Source organism: Myotis lucifugus, unplaced genomic scaffold, assembly GCF_000147115.1.
Source record: "Myotis lucifugus unplaced genomic scaffold, Myoluc2.0 scaffold_3, whole genome shotgun sequence".
Classification (NCBI taxonomy): Eukaryota; Metazoa; Chordata; class Mammalia; order Chiroptera; family Vespertilionidae; genus Myotis; species Myotis lucifugus.
This window is the reverse complement of record NW_005871051.1, coordinates 25,678,860-25,684,222: the sequence shown is the minus strand read 5'-3', so window position 1 is coordinate 25,684,222 and position 5,363 is coordinate 25,678,860. Positions and strand designations below refer to the sequence as shown.

At 57.2% G+C, this 5,363-nt stretch overlaps 1 pseudogene; it reads right to left on the bottom strand.

Annotated features, from left to right (window-relative positions):
* Positions 1 to 207: 207 nt before the first annotated feature.
* Positions 208 to 3,356, bottom strand: LOC102423527 (annotated as a pseudogene).
* Positions 3,357 to 5,363: the final 2,007 nt, after the last annotated feature.

Sequence of the window (5,363 nt, the reverse complement as noted above, 5' to 3'; positions counted from 1 at the left end):
TGAGTACACACAGAAAATACAGCCCTGGCCAGTGTTGCTAAGTGGTTCGAGCACTGGCCTGCGCATTGGAGGGTCACCAGTTCGATTTATTTTTTATTTTTTTATTTATTTTTATTTATTTTTTTTAGCTTACAAAAGTTCCCACAAGCTTTATTCCAAAACTACTTTATTAATGGATATAAATAACGTGGAGAAGATGGAGCTGATGTCGTGTTCTGTTTACGTTTCTTTTCTTTACCCTAGCTCTTCACGTGTCTTGCCTGTTTTTTTGGGCATTTTCTTGGCATGGGGATCTTCTAGCTCCTTGGCTTTATAATAGTGAGGTGCCACCTCCAGAAGCCAACTGCTCTCAATCTCCAATACCTGTCGCATGAACTCCTTGGTGGTCAAGACAAGTTCATGGTAGCGCAGCCAGCGAGGCTGTTCCTCAAAGAGGGAGGAGTTGGGGTGAATGAACACTGTCTGCTGCTGTTTCACTGTGCGGTAGCCGCTGCGAGTCAACCGTGCTGTGTGGTAAAAGTAACCGGCAGTGACGGCCTTGCGGACACGGATATAGTCCCCCTGGCAGGAACTGAGGCCAACTTCTACCCGCTCCAAGAGCCCCTCCAGCTGCTCTCGCACATCCCGGGCTCGGCGCATCGATCTGAACTGGACAAAGTTCTCATAGCACCACTGGGAAGAGTAACCACTCTCAGCCCACTGTGTGTACACGTTTAGCAGAACCAGGTGGTCCCCCCCAGGGAGGAAGAAGTTGACGCGGGCGTTGTCCGCGTGGACGACTTTGTCCTTGGGCCGGTAGAAGATGGAGTTGTTGACGGACAGCATGGCGGCCACTGTCAGGATCTCCTCTGAGCAGCTGTACTTCTCAGAAGCCAGGATCATTTTAGATAGCATGGGGTCCACTGGCAGCTCTGCCATCTTTCTACCAGACGTGGTGAGCTCCCCAAGGTGGTTGAGGGCTCCCAGAGCATACAGCTGCTCCAACGCCAGCAGCAGGGTCTCATACAAGGGAGGGTCCAGGAAGTCAAAGTGCATGAGGTCATGGATCCCTAGGCTCTTGAGCAGCAACACCACATTGCCCAGGCTGGTCCTCTGGATCTCGGGCACCGTGGTTTCCTCCAGCTCGTGCTGATAGGCCCAGGCGGTGTACAGGCGGAAGCACTTCCCGGCCGCCACCCGGCCAGCCCGGCCCGCTCGCTGATTGGCTGAGGCCTTGCTGCAGGGTGTGACCGTGAGTGACTCCATGCCCGTGCGAGGGTTGTAGCTCTTCTGCTTACAGAACCCTGGATCCAGCACGTAAATGATGCCCTCGATGGTGAGTGAAGTCTCGGCGATGTTGGTTGCCACAACCACCTTGCGTGCCCCGGGGGGCGTGGGCTGGAAGATGCAGGCCTGCATGTCGGAGGGCAGGTTGGCGTAGATGGGCAGCACCAGCAGCTCCCGGATCTTGGAGCCCAGGCGGCGGCAGCGGTCCTGGAGCATCTCGCAGGCAGCCTCGATCTCCTCCTGTCCCGTCAGGAACACCAGGATGTCCCCGGGGGGCTGCGTCACGTGGATCTGCAGCACAGACACGACACAGGCTTCCAGGTAGTCGGCCTCTGGAGCCTTGGTATAGAAGATGTCAACTGGAAACCGGCGTCCAGGGATCCGGAAGACGGGGGCGTCATCAAAGAAGGTGGAAAAGCGGGCAGTGTCCAGTGTGGCCGAAGCCACCAGGACCTTGAGCTCAGGTCGGAAGCGAGCCACATCTTTGATCAATCCAAAGAGAATGTCTTGTGCAAGGTCCGCTCGTGAGCCTCATCCACCATCACCACGCTGTAGCTCGCCAGGTCGGGCTCCGAGAGGAACTCGCGGAGCAGCATGCCGTCGGTCATGTAGCGGAGGACCGTCCTCTCTGACGTGCAGTCCTCAAAGCGGATGCTGTAGCCCACCTCATTCCCCAGCTTCACGCCCATCTCCCCGAGCAACTCGGGCGGCCACACTCATGGCGGCCACTCTCCTGGGCTGGGTGCAGGCGATCTTCAGACCCTTCTTTGTATAACCCTCCTCAAAGAGATACTGCGGGATCTGGGTGGTCTTCCCCGAGCCTGTCTCGCCCTCGATGATGAGGACCTGGTGACTCGCAATGGCAGCCAGGAGCTCCTCGCGGAAGGGGAACACGGGGAGGCTGCGGCGCACGGCCTGGATGCACTCCTGCTGCTGGGCCTGGGTGGGAGAGGGCGGAGCTGCCGGCTCCTCATCGCCCTGCAGCTGAGTGGCCCGGACAAACTCGATGGTCTCCTCTTCCTCGAGTACCAGCTGGTACTTAGGCTCCTGGGAGGCGGCATCTCGGGCCCCAAATTTCAGGCGGCGGCCCCCAGCCGGGCCTCCTCCCAGCGCCGCTGCTCCTCCCCGGGGGCGCCGGATTCCTCCTCCACCAGATCCACAGCTCGCGCTGGCTGTCCTCGCGTCTCCTCGGGCATGTGGTAGCGATTGGTGGCCTCCAGCTTCTCCTGCTCACCGGCTGCCCGGTACTCCCGGGCCAGGTCCCGCACTCGCCGCTTGTATTTGAGCTCTCGCCGCTCATGCTGGCTCAGCTCCACGTCCCCAAAAAGGAACTCCTCATCCGCCAGCTCGGCCTCCAGGTCCTCCAGCTTCTCTCGCTCCCGCTTGGCCAGGTACTCGCGGCGGGACTTCTTCCGCAGCTCAGGGACCATGGCCTTCCAGTCTTCCTCAGCCATCTTGAGGCCCTTCTGCGCCTCTTCATAAGCCTTCTTGTCTGACCGCTCCAGGACATTGCGAGTCCGATCCTTGTCCCGCTGCCGAACCCGCTCGGCGAAGGCGTCGCGCTCCTCCAGGTCCTGGAGGCGCTCTCGCTCTGTCTGCTCCCATTCATCCGACTCTGGATTTTCTGGCTGCTGTCGGCTCCCCCCTGTCTTCTTCCCTCTCGCAGAATCCTCTTCTTCTTCCTCTTCCTCCTCCTCCTGGCGTTTCTTCCTGAGGTGTTTCCGCCTTTTACACTTCTTCTGGAGACGGCTCCCAGCCCTACCCACACTCTCCTCACTGTCTTCCAGCAACTTATACGATCGGTTCTTCTCCAGCAGGGCTCGGGCCTCTCGCTCGGCTGCCCGGGCTGGCTTCTCCACCACCGCCTCCCGAGGCCCCTTGCTCCAGAGTTGCAGGGGAAGTCCCGTGCAGGCCCACCGAGGTCCAGGGTGTCAGTGTCCCGCAGTCGCAGCAGGAACTCCGAACTCCTCGGCCGAGCTGCAGCGCTGCGCTGAGCCGATCAGGTACTGCGCCAGGTGCTTCTCGCTCAGCCCCAGCACCTCGGGCAGCTCGTCCTGCACCCAGCGCTCCAGCGCTGCCGGCGTCGCCATGGTGACCTGCTCCCCCAGCGGCGCAGGCAGCCGGGGGCGGAGGCCTGGAGTCTGGATGGGACCAGGGGCCACGGGGGCACCGGGCAGGTCAAAGGCCTGGAGCCCGGAGGGGCCAGCGGGCTCGCAGGAACCTCCTGTACTGAGGTTCGGTGTTGGGGTCCAGCCCCAGCAGGTCCAGGGGTTCCCAAAGGTTTGGACGGAGTCAGCGAAGAAGGAATGACAGGGAGACAGCGTTCAGTTGATCAGCAGCCTAGCCAGGATCTCTAGTCTAGCCAAGTTCTCCAGCCAAGTTCTGGTTAGGATCTCCAGCCAAGTTCTGTCTAGGATCTCCAGTCAAGTTCTGTCTTTTATTGTCTTGTTACATCTGTATTTATACCAGTTGATTTTAATCCTATCAATTTCTATTCCAAAGGTTAGGGCGTTTCTTATCTCCATTCCAGGGATTGTTCGTAGTTGAAGTGATTAACTACCCGCCTGGCACTTAGTTAAGGGGTTTTATTCCCTCCCTAACTTCAGGGAAAAATCCCTACCTGGGGAAACAACCTTTCTCGGAGAGGTGACCTTGGTTAAAACACATAGCTCCAAGAAGGTGAGCAAACATATTAAGAACAGTATGCCATATACGCCAGGTCCCTTGAAACATATGCTATGCAGATGTTTCTTCCCTGCAGCGACTGTGTCAAGCAGCAAGGATGAACTGGCTTCTGGCAAATTCCCCCTTTTTTATTTTTTAAATGATAGCACATGTAAATTAGCGGCCACCTCTGATTGGGTTGTTTAAGACTCGAAAGAAGACTGACAAGCAATGATAGCGAGCATAGCTATAAACATAGTGGATGGAGTGCACAAGGAGCCTTGTTCCTGTAGAAGGTTGCTGGCCTCTTCAGTCAAGGGATTTCAGCTCTCCTCAAGTTGGCCGTTTGGTTGTCCTTATTAATCTGGCTAGCGGGCGGAGTCATTGGCGACGGGCTTCCCAAAGCGTCAGCGAGTTGAAGGGCTGCATTAAAGGGTCCATCAGGGCCGTGCTTGATGGTGGTGTCGGTGTCCAGGGAGGAGTCAGCTGTGCCCTCTGGGTCGGCTGATATGGAAGATGGAGGGTAGTAGAGAGAAAAAGAAGAGAAAGCAAAAGAACTACAAGGCATGGAAGTGTTTAGAAAAAAGAGGGAGAAGAAAGGGAAGAAGGCAGTATCCTGACACAGCCCTTTCCTTCAGCTGCCCCTTTCCCTGTGGTCCAAGGTAGAAATGGGAAACAAGTCCTGTTGCAGTGAGAGGGCAGCTGCTGTCAGCCAGTCTCTGTCTTTACCTGGGTCCCGATCTGAGCTGGGCGTGGGAAGCAAAGCAGCCATGGGGGCAGGAGACCTCCCTCAGAAGGGGTGAGGGTTCAGGCCTCTGCAAAGTTGGGGGGGTGAGGTTCTGTGCCCCACCTCTGTTGACCCCCAAGTTGTCTCCTGATGGCACCTCTGCGACTGTGCCTGTCTTAGGTTGTTCCTTCCCTGAGGAATCTTACCCGTCTCTGGCTAACCAGCCATCCTCTGGGCCAAGGGTGATGTGAGGTTTGTGAATGAGGGAGGGGCAGTGCCCCCCCTGCAAGAGGTTCAGTTCTGTCTCCTTGGTAGCCTATGCCCCTGTGCCCTCCACGCCCAGCACCTGCCTTGGGCTCCTCTCGCCTGCTGGCGGGGCCCAGGCTCTGGTCACATCTCTTGGGGAACCCAGGTTTCTTCTCCAGGGGGGGCCCAGTTCACGCCATTGGGCAAGAGACAGATCCATGGCACCAGCCACCACAAGGCCTCAACTTCAGCGTGAACAGAAAGCCCAGGCAACAGCTGTGGGCAAATGGACTGTAAGAAGGGGGTCCCTCTTGACACAAGGTCAAGAGGGGCCAATACTGTTAAAATACCAATGGCCTACTTCAAAGATCTAGAACGAACTCTCCAAAAATTCATCTGGAATAAAAAAAGACCCCGAATAGCTGCAGCGATCCTGAGGAAGAACAAAGTAGGTGGGATC